Source organism: Sminthopsis crassicaudata, chromosome X, assembly GCF_048593235.1.
Source record: "Sminthopsis crassicaudata isolate SCR6 chromosome X, ASM4859323v1, whole genome shotgun sequence".
Classification (NCBI taxonomy): Eukaryota; Metazoa; Chordata; class Mammalia; order Dasyuromorphia; family Dasyuridae; genus Sminthopsis; species Sminthopsis crassicaudata.
Genome location: NC_133623.1, coordinates 51,986,173 through 52,001,041, shown reverse-complemented (window position 1 = coordinate 52,001,041; position 14,869 = coordinate 51,986,173). Strand labels below are relative to the sequence as shown.

General features: G+C 42.1%; 1 protein-coding gene across 2 annotated transcripts in view; it reads right to left on the bottom strand.

Moving 5' to 3' along the window:
- Nucleotides 1-14,869, bottom strand: part of LOC141548583 (ETS-related transcription factor Elf-4-like) — a 133,853-nt gene that overhangs the window by 28,064 nt on the left and 90,920 nt on the right. For both annotated transcript variants that reach the window (XM_074277585.1, XM_074277586.1), the window contains exon 4: nt 9,774-9,896. The gene's annotated coding sequence lies outside the window, so the exon portion shown is untranslated. The remainder of the gene's footprint in view (nt 1-9,773; nt 9,897-14,869) is intronic.

The following is a 14,869-nucleotide window of genomic DNA, read 5'->3' as shown; positions in this document are numbered from 1 at the left end:
GTTGGAAGGGAGACAAACATTTTGAACTTAGTGGAGGAGCCAAGATGAGATGGGGAGAGGGTAATGGAGAGCGAGTTCTCGTCCCTCTGCTAGGAAAGGCTTATTTCTCCGGCTGAGCTCGGCAAGTTGGGATGGCACGGTCCTTCTCAACCTGGAAGGTCAAGTGCCGCTTCAAGAAACAGGGCCCGGCTATCGCCCCAGGGCTCAGTGGGCAGAGAAGAGAAACAAGCTGGCCAGCTGCTCGGGGCCGGTAGCAACTCTGTTTCCATCTCATGTTCCCCACTTCTTGGTTCCTGCCGGGAAACACCAAGTTCAATACAATCTAGAAAACATCTCAAAGTATCTCAAAGTGGAGAGAGCTTTGTATTTGGAACCAGGAATATCTGAGTTCAAATCTAGCATCATAAACTTCCCAGCAGTGTGACCCCGGGCAAGTCACTTGACCCTGTTTGCCTCAGTTTCTTCATCTGTAAAATGAACTGGAGAACAAAATGGCAAATCACTCCAGTATCCTTGCCAAAAGAAAAACAACAGACAAATGGGGTCAGGCCAAATTTGGCCTCTGGCCTCTAGCTGTGTGACCCTGGGCAATTCTGCCTCAGTTTCTTCATTTGTAAAATGGGGATGAAAGTCCCTACCTCAGTGAATTGTTGTGACCATCAAACAATATGTGAAAGACTTAGGAAATTTTTAAATACTATATAGTTTTAGCTATTATGATTGTCATTTTCATCTTGGGATCACCAAGGCCTAGGACAGTGCCTGCAGATTGTATGTGCTTAATACACATTTACTGAATTGAATAACCCTAGCACCAGCCCTGAAGTCAGGAGGATCTGAGTTCAAATCCAGCCTTAGACACTTAATAGTTCCTAGCTGTGTGACACTGGGCAAGGACCCCAATTGCCTCAGCAAAAGAAAAGGCCTACCTTTATACTGCTGTAAATATTACTCCTTTACCAATGCATATTGTGACCCTTGCAGACTTGAACATCCTAACCCTAGAGCTGGAAGAAACCTCAGAAGCCATCTAGTGCAATCTCCTTATTTTTACACTAAAGGAAGAGTAACAAACTTATCCCACATCATGTAGATAAAAAGAAGCAGAGGCAGGCTTCCAACTGAGGCCCTCTGACTCCTGAACCAATATTCTATCCACCACACCATACTTTATAACTCATTCTAGCCAGAAATCAAACCCTCTAAGCTCTTGGCCAATCCACTGGTGATGGAACCAGGAAATGATCACTACAATTCATCACCACCACCACATATCCAAACCCAGCTAAGTAGATCCTGCCAGAGCTTGCCCTCCAAAACCCAGGGACTCACCCCCATGCCATGCCGACACATTGGAGAATATCTTAAGTGGGACAGAACTAGGCCTTGTGGTTATTTATCAAGTAGAGGCTTCAGGAATCAATTCCCAGAAGCCATATGCTTAGGGTTGAAGAAGACATGCTGTGCGCCCATAGAGAAGGAAGGAGGAAATCAAGAAGGGAAAGGCAACGAAATGGCTCGTCATGAGCGAGCAACAAAAACAAAAATGAGAAAAATAGGTAGTTTAAAAGAAATTGATGTCTTATTATTTTAATTTACGCTCGATGAGCCAAGAACAAGTGATAGGATGAAGACTGAAAGGTAAGTTGGAAGAGATGCTTTGTGATTTGCAGCAGCGGCAGAGCCTGTTGCCAAGCCAGGCGGGGGAGATGCTCAGGTGAATCTTGAAAGAGCTAGCAGTCGAAGAAGCACGTACAACTGTGAGCCCTTTTCATCTGGCATTAGCCTGTAAATAACCTAGAATTTAACACTTCATTTAAGGGATAGTGGGCACTGATTGCATCCTTTGTAACATGGGCCCCGTGCTTGGGAGAGAAGCGACTAACCAGGCTCTCGCCCTCCCACACACTTGGCCTGTGACCAGTCAGATTTGGTACCTAGGGGGCTGGGCTTAAAGTGACAGCTCCCTATGATAGACAATGCTCTCATTTCCCAGAAGGATTGGGAGAATTCAGATCAGAGTGAGTCTGCTGTGCTCTCTGACTAGAAGCTCCTACCCACATTTACCTGGGACACTGTTATTGATAATAGGGCAATAGGATCACTAGAAGTTTTCACTGGGATTATAAAAGAGAATCAACTCATCCATGTGCATTTATTAAGCACCTACTATGCGCCAGTCACCAAGCTAGACAAATACAAAAATTAAGGCACCATTTCCTGTAGATGGCCCGAACTCTGAAAAGGTGTACTTGAATCAAGGACAGCAGGGTGCTAATAGTTAAGCGTCTACTCAGTGTGAGAGAATGGTTCTCTAAACATATACTTAATGTGCTATGGTGATGTAATGGTTGCACATGCTCAGTTGTTGTAGTGATGTAATCATATTGGAGTATTTATGGGATGGGAGGACTGGGAATGAGACTCTCAGACGCAGACACAGAGAAGATTCGGGACTCCATCTTTGACCAGCCTTGTGGCTGCCTTCATCACTTCTCCACCTAAAGAGCAAGGCCCATCCTGAGACCTTCCAGAGAGCTAGCCCAGACATTACAATTCCCCTCAAAAAGTTTATATCCTGCCAGGGGAGACAAGTATACATTTAAGTATAGACAAAATAGATAATTTGGGAGAGAGAAATTAGTAGTTGGAATGAAAAGAGAAATCAAGATAGATTTCCTATAGAAAGTGGCACCTAAACTAAGCCTTGAAGGAGTTAGAGATTTAAAGGCGTGAAGATGAGGAAAGAGTACATTTTCAATACAGGGAGACAGTCTGTGTAAAAGCACAGAGATGGCCTATAGAATACTATACGTAAGAAACAGCAAGGTCAGTCTGGCTGGACTGCAGAACATATGAAGTGGAGTAACATATAATAAGGCTGGACCAGTTTGGGAAGGGATTTAAATACCCAACATGCTTCAGCCATTCCTCAGCGAGATCCTTGACAGAGATCATTCTAACAAACCACACAGGAAAAACAGAATGGATGAGCAGTGCCCACTGTCCGTATTCAAGCAACTAATTCATTGTTCTTGTACGGTCACCACAGATAATGAGCAATAGTAATATCAAATGAGGGCAAGGAGAGCGAACCAGGTCACATTTGGGATCTGGGCATAGCATTTCCAATCCCCAAACTGCCATCTGCTACAAAGACACATCCTCTTAAAACCAGTATTCTCAAAAACAAACAATCAAACCCAACAATATTCACCAATCAGAGAACATCACTAGCACAGCCTCTAAGATCCTAGGGTCATCTTCACAACGGTAAATCACTGTCAGCCCAATCAACATGCATATATCTTCAGAAGGCCCCCCAGGAGAAAGATGGCTGCTAGAATTTCAGACCTATGGAAGATGAGCAGGGCACTGTGATCCGGAGGGCATTTACTCTCACATCACCACCCAGTACCCAAAGATCTATTCCATCCCTTTTTGTTTAAGATTGGGCTAGCTGGAGGTTATACTGGTACCCACAACAAATACACAATTAATGCAGCCTCCAGAAACTAAATAAGCTTCTACTGACATTTTATCAGGTTTGGAGTGACCTCAAAGGCTGGGCCAATGGAGCACAACATTGGGCATGGTTTCCAGAAAGGCTTTGAGGATAGGCCTAGTTACAAGTTGTTGAGTAGCCCAATAAATTTCAGAAAGAATCAGCATGGGAAATCTGGTTTCAAGATGCTGGTGGTTTCTCTGTCATTCAAGTCCCAAAGGCTATCTACTAAGGATTGGAGGGGGGTCTCTGGCTGCCATGACAGAGGGAAGAGCCAGAGCTGATACTCCTGGGATCCCTAGATCTAACACTGGAAGAGACCTCAGAGACCATTTAGTCCAACCCCATCATTATATAGAAGAAGCAGGCCCAAACAGGGAGAGGTACTTTTTCGAGATCACAGGGCTAGGAAATTGCAGTGCCAGTACTTGAACGTAAATCTAGTTCTTGGTCTTCATAGCCTCCGATAAAATCTTTAAAGAACTCAAATAAAGGAATGAAACATGGCCCTTTTTAAAACTCCCAAAACACACACACACACACACACACACACACACACACACACACACACACACATACCAAGTTCTCAAAAAAAATTTCCTTTCCCAATTAAAAGAAATCTCTCTCCCTCCATCGATCTGTCTCTGCCAGTTTGTATTTTGAACCTGGAAGTGTCATTATTGGACATTTCACAGACAATTACTAGGTCTGGTAATTCTCGATCGCAAGACATGAATGTTTTTCCTTTAGTCTAAAATGGATAGAGGGAGGGGAAAGAGTGAGAAAGCAGGAAGAAAAGAATAATGACAGAAGGGTGGAAAGAAGAGCTGATTCAACCCAGGGGAGAAGTAGCATGGGGTAGCACCAAAGCCTCCATCTTTTGAATCCAGGGTCCTGAACTATATAATTTGCTTTTCCGTTCACTGGCAAAATCACCGGCGTTCTCTTTGTTCAAATCATTTCACGTCTTAGGGTCACAGTTTCCCATCTGTAAAATATAGGGGTTGAAATAAATAGCCTCCAAGAGCCAAAGATCTTTCTAGCTCTTGGTCTAGGATCCTATGAGTGATCTTGGAGAAATCCCTTCCTTTCTCTGGACCTGAGTTTTTTTCTAATCTCTCAAGTCCCTCTCAGCCCATAAGTCCATAAGTAGGCCAGTGGTGTTTCTTCCTCAGTGACAGGAGATTAAAGGGTATTTCTGCCCAGCCCATCTGTCCCAAAGGGAAGCCCACAGCTTTCCATCTTTAAACAACTGCTCATCCACGTTTTGGCCCTAAGTCAAATGAAAATTTTGTTATAGTTTATAATGCTTGTTAATGAAGAACATCAAAAATTAATGCTCATTTAGGTGCTCATTAACATTCACAGTGCTCCTCTCCATTCCAGCACTGGGGACTGGAGGGAGAAAAGGCCAGCAGCAGCCACTCAGAATTAACACACGATTCTGAAAGAGGACTCGATTCCCTTAGGAGAGCCAGCTTTCCCATGCATTCTGGGTATTCAGCAAATAGGGATCACAAACATGATGACACTTCCTGAGGAATGGGCGAGACGGAGGAGAGGAGCCAAAAGGAAAGACCATGAGAAAAGTGGGGCTAAATGAGAGGATACAGACTAGGAGAGAAGGAGAGAAATGACAGCCAGACAAGGAAAGAGGAGGGACAAGAAATGGAGGAAGGAGAAAGACAAAAATCTCTACATCAGGGGTTCTCAAACTACGGCCCATGGGCCACATGCGGTCCGCTGAGGACGTTTATGCAGGCGCTGGGTTATGGCAAATGGGCTGATGGGCAGAGACAGAGTGGGAGCTTTTGTTTTTACTAGAGTCCGTCCCTCCCACAGTCTGAGGGACAGGGAACTGGCCCCTATTTAAAAAGTTTGAGGACCACTGCTCTACATGGAGATCTCTTTGAAGGCAAAGGACCACATAGATAGTTACGGGGCTTCAGAGTTGAGAAAGGGCCACTCAACCTGGGTTCTGTCCATTTGGGCTTTGAGGGCTAGCCTCAGGGAAAGAGAGCTGGACACAGAGTCAAGAGATATCTGCATTTGAATTTAGCCTCTGGAACTTCCCAGGTATGTGGCCCTGTCTGATCCCCAGTCTCTTCATCTGTAAGATGGACTGATAATAGTGTGCATGAGCCACCTATCTCCTGAGGTAGCTATAAGGTTCAAATGAAGGGAACTTTGAAGTGCTGCTTTAGATATTCCTAATTATTATTACTACTGTTAGAAGTGGTTATGTGTCTCTCGCCTTTCCCATCTCACCTTTCCCAGCCCTTGCTCACATAGTGCTTCTGTGGGTAAAGTCAGGATCCAAATTTTAGAATTGGAAATGTCCAGGAATCTTTGGGGAGCCATAACTTTGGGGCAACTCAGAGCATCTCTGAGTAAGCATATATATGAGTAATCACTAAACAACTTAGTATACTAGAAGACCAGAATTCAAATCCTACCCTTTGACACTTATTAAGTATCAAATGCTGGACAAGCTATTTTATCTCTCCCAGACTCGGTTTTCTCCTCTCTAAAATGAGGGAGCTGAATTGGACGGCTATCAGCTCTAAATTGATGATCTACGGAATCTTATTTTATATAAGAGCAGCATATGAGCCACTAATTCTGTTTCATAGAACTATGTCATTCTAAGGAGGGGGAGGAATGAGCATTGTGGTACAGCCAAGGATCTAAAGAGTAGAAGGGTTACATACATTTGTTCTGTTTGGCTCCAGAGGGCTGAACAAAAAAAAAAAAAAAAAGAAGGAGGAGGAGGAAGAGGAGGAGGAAGAGGAAGAGGAAGAGGAAAAAGAGGAAGAGGAAGAAGAAGAAGAAGAAGTAGAAGAAGAAGAGGAAGAGGAAGAGGAAGAGGAAGAAGAAGAAGAAGAAGAAGAAGAAGAAGAAGAAGAAGAAGAAGAGGAAGAGGAAGAAGAAGAAGAGGAAGAAGAAGAAGAGGAAGAAGAAGAAGAGGAAGAGGAAGAGGAAGAGGAAGAGGAGGAGGAAGAAGAAGAGGAAGAGGAGGAGGAAGAAGAAGAGGAAGAGGAGGAAGAGGAAGAGGAAGAGGAAGAAGAAGAAGAAGAAGAAGAAGAAGAAGAAGAAGAAGAAGAAGAAGAAGAAGAAAGGAGTTACAGAGAGACATATTTGAGCAGCTAGATGACTCAGTAGATAGAGTTCCAGGCTTAAAATAAGAAAGACTCCTCTTCATGACTTCAAATATGACATCAGATACTTAAGTGATCCTGGGCAAGTCCTTTAAATGCATTTGCCTCAATTTCCCCATCTGTACAATGAGCTAGAGAAGGAAATAGCCAACCATTCCAGGATCTTTTCCAGGAAAACCCTAAATGAGGCCATGAGGAGTCAGATGGGACTGAAATGACTGAGTATCATCATCATCATCATCATCATCATCATCATATTTTGGCTGGATGGCAGCGAAAACTCCCTCATGATGGAAATCTAATAAGCCGGCGAATTTCCTAGCACTGGAATTTTCAAGTAATGGATGGACTAGGGAGACAGATGGCAGATGGTAGAGAAGGGTTAGTAACCCTAATCCTAAATTCAGGGGGGGGGGGACGAAGGTAGACTGAGGTTCCCTTCAGGAAGAGCCTGGGGTTGTTCTGTGAACAACAAATTAAGGTGAACTCTTGCTGTTATCAGCCTCCAGGGTCTTCCTCTGGCTGCCAGCTCAGGGTCTATCCAGCCACAATCGACTCTAGTCGGTTGCCTTGGATACAGGTACTACTGCTGTGAGAAGTGACTTAAAGACCTTACCAAGGACAGGTGTGACCAGAAAAGGATGTAGGCCGCTCATGCAGCGAGAGCAAAGGGGAACAGATGGTCTGCCCACGGGTTACCCTGGGAGGTAGAGATTAGCAAAGAAACCAGAACGCAGTTTCCAGTTACTCAATGAAGCTGATTTGTGGAAGGATAAAGTCAAGAATCACAGGGGATGTGAAGGTGTATACCAGGGGAGGGAAAACCTATCAGATACATAGAAGCCATGCTAGCATTTTTCCCTTTAGTCCTCAATAGGGATTTCATTAAGGGAAGGGGACTCCCAGTATGGAAACTCCCCCTCCCAATGCACACGTTAGCAACTGCTCTACAAGTAACAATCTTAGAAAGTTTCCTAGGACATCAAGAGGATAAATGATGTGGAAGCAGAACTCTCAGTTTGTTTTATTAGTTGTACTTCTAAAGGGACTGACATCTGTGTAAAGACCTGCGGCGAGACATGGTCTATGATTATGAATCATGGAATCGCTAACCCAAAAACTCCAGGGGAATAGGTTTCCAAGAGATAGAATATCTTCTCTAGACAGTATAGAAAACAGAAAGCCGCAGTGCAAACTTGCATTACTTATTCCCAGAATGCTTAGTTCAAACACCGTGACCCACTGACTATACCTTCATCAATCTCCCAACTTTGTACTTCCCTCTCCGGGCATCATACTTCTCTCCCATTGACCTTTCAACTCTACACCTCTCTCACTTTATTCTTTATCTTCCCAAGCTGGTTGTAAGACTATAAATTGTTCAGCTATCCTCACTTCAGGAGAGAACGTGACTGTGCAACCTACTCAAAAGTCTTCAGTCCAATTCCCCTCTTCTATATACAAATAATAAAAATGTCCTGGCACAGCCATCAAAAAATTCAAAGTACCAGATTAATTCTTAGACAGACACTTGCCTAGAACACCACCAGACTATGTCAGAAGCGGGCCTCAATTTCCTCAACTTTAAAAGAGCACTTTACCTCCCAGGGTTTTTGTGAATCAAATGAGGTAATATTTGTAAAGCACTCAGCAGAACACTTGGCACATAGTAGGTGCTTAATAAATGCTTATTTCCTCCCTTCATAAAATCTTTTTCTCCTTTTCTTGCCCATTCATGACCGTCATCTCAATATTTAAGGTGAAATCAAATTCCAAACTCCATTCTCATATACCACCTCAATTTTTTGCTTTGCATGCATTGTTGGTGGAGTTGTGAAAGAATCCAACCATTCTGGAGAGCAATCTGGAATTATGCCCAAAAAGTTATCAAAATGTGCATACCCTTTGACCCAGCCATACTACTACTGGGCTTATGCCCCAAGGAACTACTAGAGAAGGGAAAGGGTCCTGTATGTGCCAAAATGTTTGTGGCAGCCCTTTTCATAGTGGCTAGAAGCTGGAAGATGAATGGATGTCCATCAATTGGAGAATGGTTGGGTAAACTATGGTATATGAATGTTATGGAATATTATTGTTCTATAAGAAATGACCAACAGGAGAAATACAGAGAGGCTTGGAGAGACTTACATCAACTGATGCTGAGTGAAACGAGCAGAACCAGAAGATCATTATACACTTCAACAATGATACTGTACGAGGATGTATGCTGATGGAAGTGGATTTCTTCAACATAGAGAAGAACTAATCCAATTCCAATTGATTAATGATGGACAGAACCAGCTACATCCAGAAAAGGAACACTGGGAAATGAATGTAAACTGTTATTTTTACCTTCTGAATCCAATTCTTCCTGTGCAACAAAAAATTCGGTTCTACACACATATATTGTATCTAAATTATACTGTAATATATTTAACATGTATAAGACTGCTTGCCATCTGGGGGAGGGGGTTGGGGGAGGAAGGGAAAAAATCTGAATAGAAGTAAGTGCAAGGGATAATGTTGTAAAAAATTACCCATGCATATGTACTGTCAAAAAATGTTATAATTATAAAATAAAATAAAAAATTTAAAAAAAAAAAATTTTTTTGCTTTGCCATCCCTTGCTTTTAATGGATGGCAAATAGAAAAACAACAGGCTACACCCCCACAGTCTTTGGTTTTTTGTACGAGAATTGGTAAAATTTTGTCGCTATTAATCGCCAATAATCCTAATTTACTGATGATCATTTTTAGGCTCCTTTCAAAAGCAGAATTGATCTTCACATGGATCACCAGACAGAGTAGTCATCCATTTTGATAAAGCTTAGTGCACTCTGTTTATGTATCAGATAAATACAAGACAACAAATTTCTCTGTCACTGTTATCAGGCCAACAAATTGTTGCCCTGTGCCCCTGGACACTGACTTACTAACCCCTGCATCTCCTTCTGCCCCTTAAGGGACAGTGTTCTGGCTGGTACCTTCTAGGGCCCTAAGTTATAACTTTCCAATGCTGTGGAAGACAACAGCTGCTTCTACTTCAGAGGTGGACTTTCTCTCTTCAAGGAAAACTCATCTTTGTTTTTTAGCTCTGAGTGGGCACTTACCTTTCCTCCTTCTTTTCCTTCCCGTGTGACACTCTATTCTCCAAGCTTTAGACAGTGGTCGAGTTTCATCTTGTTTACTTTCTCACCGACTTTAGGTGGCTTTTGTCGTTGTTGCTGCTTCGGCTGTTGGGAACAGAATGGGTTTTAGAGCCATGCTCTAGAACAAACACAAATATCATGAACTCCATGCATATCACTGCAAAATTCACCCTGCCTTCTATACACAGTAAGATTTTAGCTTGATTTTAATGTACTTGTGGATATTTATATTTTTACCATTTCAGGATTTTCAGATGTTTACAACCCATTGTTATCTTTTGGTAACATTTTCAGCTATTTGTAACCTAGGATTATCTCTTAGTAACATTTTCATACTTTCTACTTTATCATTGTTACTTCTTAGTAATTTAAGGGCCACATTAAGCCTCCCTTCCTTAGACTCAGCAACTTTACTTCCCTTCTCTTTCACGAGCCTCCAAACTATTTCACACATTTGTCCAAATACTACTGATTTGCTTTCCCCATCAGTTTGTTCCATCACCTTCTCACAATTTAGGTGTTATCCTCAACTCTTCAGGGTGTTTAGGTGGTGGAACGGGTACAGTACTGGACTTGAAATCAGAAAGACACCTTCCTAAATTCAAATCCAGCCTCAGACACTTACTAGCCATGTGACTTTGGGCCAGTCACTTCATCCTCAGTTTCACCTCAGTTTCCTCATCTGTAAAATGAACTGGAGAAGGAAATGGCAAGACACTCCAGTATCTCTGCCAAGAAAACCCCAAATGGGGTCGAGCAGAGTTGGACACAACCGAAATGACCGAACAATTTCTCCCTCTCCCTCATTCCCCATGGCCAATCAGTTGCCGAGTCTTATCTTTTCTCCCTTTGTGACCTTATATTCATCTAGGCCCCCTTCTCTCCTTTGACACTGCTACTACTCTGTGTAAACCCTTATCATCCAATACCTGGACTCTTTCAGCAGCAAGCTAGTTGCTCTCCTTCCTCAAGGCTCTCCCTCCTGCCCATCCTCCACTCAGTTATCAAATTGAGCTTCCTAAAACAAAGGTCCAACCATATCAACTCTCGATTCAAATATCTCTGGCTCCCTATTACCTCCAGGATCAAAGATAAAATCCTTTGTTTGGCTTTTAAATATTTTCACAACCTGACTCCATCCTAGCTTTCAAATCTTCTAAACATCTAGGTGGTACAGTGGATAGAGCACTGGGCCTGGTATCAAGACATTTCCTAAGAATGCGAGCCTAGGCAAGCCATTTAACCTCTGCTTACCTTAGTTTTTTCATCTTTTAAATGGTTGCAAGGATCAAATGAGACAGTATCTGTAAAGCACTTAACACAGTGCATGACACACAGTAGGTACTATGTAAATATTAGTTATTGTTATGATGACTATGCTCTACTTCAACCATGTATTTTATAAGCCAGTGGCATTAGCTTCCTTGCCACATCTCCAGAGTGGGTGTTTTTAATGGACGTCCTCCATACCTGAAATGCTCTCCCTCCTCATCTCTGCCTCCTGGCTTCCTATCTTCTGCAAAAAGCCTTTTCTGGTTCTCCTTCATCTTAGTGCCTTCCCTCTGAGCTTATCCCCAATTTATTCTGTATGTTGTCCAAATAACTCCATTTGCAGTAGCCTGTGAGCTCCCTGAAAGGAGCCACTATTTTGGCCCTTTCTTTTATTTTTTAAAATATTTTTTATTTTTTATTATTATAGCTTTTTATTTACCAGATATATGCATGGGTAATTTTTCAGCATTGACCATTGCAAAACCTTTTGTTCCAATTTTTCCCCTCCTTCCCCCCCAGATGGCAGGTTGACCAATACATGTTAAATATACAAAAGTATATGTTAAATACAATATATATATATATATATATATGTACACATGTCCATACCGTTGTTTTGCTACACAAGAAGAATCACACTTTGAAACAGTGTACAATCAGCCTGTGAAGGAAATCAGAAATGCAGGCGGACAAAAATAGAGGGATTGGGAATTCTACGTAGTGGTTCATAGTCATCTCCCAGAGTTTTTTCGCTGGGTGTAGCTGGTTCAGTTCATTACTGCTCTATTGGAACTGATTTGGTTCATCTCATTGTTGGAGAGAGCCTCATCCATCAATTTTGGCCCTGATTTCAGTGCTTCCCGTGATGCCTGGCATACACAAGGTGCTTAATAAATGCTGGTTGACTTAACATGCCTTGCCTTGTCTTCTCCTTAAGGCCTCCTTCTTATTTTTCTTCAGATGCCTACCCCTTAATGCTCTTTCTTCACTTTCAACCTTTTCCCATAGAAACTAAAAGTAATGGAAAATTTTCTTCAAAATACTCTATATTTCAGTCAAATTTTTCTTCCATAACCTCTGGCCTTTTCAACAAGTCCCAGTCCCTCTGAATCATCTACACAGTTTCCTCCTTCTTACTCAGCTCTAATCTTTCTCTCTTTCTTTTATCTTCCCACAAAAGTCAATGAGGTCATTGAAGACTGGGCTTGCTAATGAGATAATAGTCATGGCCTTGAGCCCTGAATGAATCAGTTAGCTGCTTGTCAGCATCCCACTTTGTCCTACCATGCTCAGAAAACCAACCCTACCCAGAAGGGAGTCTTTGTATAGCTTCTCAGCCATATAATACTTCCAAAATATGGTATTCTCCATCCCTCTTGCTCTCAATTAACCTTTAACCTTTGCCTTCCTTTGGTATCAGAAAGCAGGGCAGATGACTCAGTGAGTACTTATCCTCACTACTTAACTCATAGCTGTATCATATTCAATTTTATTTTATTTTGTCATTTTTTTAAATTATAGAACTTTTTTTTTCCTCCCTCACCCTATCTCCACCCATTGAAAAACAAAACCAAAGAAAACTTCCATAACTATGGAATATGCACAGTCAAGCAAGGGAAATTCCCATCCTGGCTATATCCAAAATTGTATGTCTCGTTCTTCATCTTGGGTCTAGCATCTTTCTATCAGGAGATGAGTAGCATCCTTTACCTTTGGTATTCTAAAATCATGGTTGCTCGCTGCATTGGTCACAATTCTAAAATCTAGCAAAGTTAGGGTTTTTTTTTAATAATAGTGCTAATTGTCTAAATCATTCTCCTGGTTCTGCTAGCTTCCCTCTGCATCAATAAATTAGAGGTCTTCTGCACTTTCTCCGAAACCACTCATCTCATTTCTTACGGTACAATGATATTCTCTTACATCCACGTACCATAATTGAGTTAGCAATTCCCTCAATGGATGAGAACTCCCAGAATTTCTCTTTTTACTACAAAAGCAGATTCCATAAAATGTTTGTACAAATGGGTCTATTTTCCTTTCTCTTTGATCTCTTTGGCGTAGAGGCCCAATGGTCTCATAGAGCTTTGATGTGTTTCCTATGTAGACAAGAACCAATCCCCGAGCAAGGCTTGTTGTCCGAGGTCAATAGTTGGAGAAAATCATTGGAGAGTACAAAGAGAAAGAGTTTCTGCTGAGAGGACAGTCTGGATGGGAAGATGATGCAGACATGAAGGGAAATCAGCTGGTAGGAAAGGAAATGCACTAAACAAAATGATGCTCTCTCATCCCCACACCCCACTGTACCCTACTTCCTCCAGGGAACAGAACATTATACTATATGAGGATAATTTGTGTTCCACTCAGCTCAGCTAAGAGCCGCCTGGCATTATGTCCTTGGCACACATCCCCTAATGATGGTAACGACACCTTCTTTGATGCGCACGCTGTGTCTGTCCAGCCAGCAATCTCATCTCTGAGCCTAAGCCTCGATTCAGGTGGCCTAATGATAGGGGATTTCGGTAATGACTTGCAGTCCTGCCTCAGCCTTTTCCCGGCTCTGAAAATAGGCCCTCTGTGGGCCCTTTGTTTGGTGACTTATTAGTACGAATTTACATCGAGCAGATTTCATTGTTTCTCCCCTCATTGTCGTGCCTCCAAATTTAGCCTGCATGAAACTTGGGATTTTGCTTGCTGTCTCTTCCGCTGGCTCATTAATGTAAATAACAAAGGGGCTGGTTTCCGCTCCTGCTTCTCTTTCAGAGGTTTATTAATAATTCATCTCCACTTTGACAAAGTCTTTCTAGGTAGTGATTTTGTTCATCCCTGGCTTCAGGCCTCGCCATTGGCTGGGGTCAATTGTCTTATGGCAAAACTGGACGTTAGGGCTAGAGAGGACCTTTTCTATTCCCATCACGGGACCCAGAGAGGTGAATGGCACTCCAAAATCTTCCCTTGGCAGAGTCTGCCTTTTGTTCAAACCCGATGGGCATGTGGTAGTGATGATGAGGAAGCCAATGAGCTCTGTGCTTATCTGCAAGAGCTAGGTCCCCATGAGAATTGTGGGAGACTCTGAGGCTGGGTTTTTTTTTCATATAGTGTTCTCTCCTGTTCCAAATCCTACCCCAATCTTGAAGAATCCAATCAACTGTAAGTAATTGTTTCTATGTAACCACCTGCCCCCATTGGCAATGTTTCACCTGACATTTTTTCTTAGAAACAATTAATGGCATTAGGAGTTTAAAGACAGTTTGAAACAGTAAATATGGATTATAATAAAGCACTTTCCTGGGAGTTCAGGAATGACAACAATATAAAAACAAATCTTCACAGCAAAAATTTCTCTGATAAAGGCCAAATTGCTATGATGTATAAAGAATTGATTCTAATTTATGAGATTAAGAGCCATTCCCCATTTGATAAATGGTAAAAGGATGTGGAAAGGTGATTTTCAGAAATCTGAGCTATTGACAACTATATAAAAATTATCCAAATCACGAATAGAGAAATGCAATTTTTTCCTGAGACAATTGGGGTAAGTGACTTGCCCAGGGTCACACAGCTGAGAAGTGTTAAGTGTCTGAGACCACATTTGAATTCAGGTCCTCCTGACTTCAGGGCCAGTGCTCTATCCATGAGAAATGCAAATTTAAACAATTCTGACCTTTTGCCTCACACCTATTTGACTGGCAAAGATGACAAAAATTTTAAATGGTAAGTGTTGGAGGAGCTGTGGGGAAAATTAGGTAAACTGATGCACTTTTGGGGGTGTCAATTAAGGCAAGTAC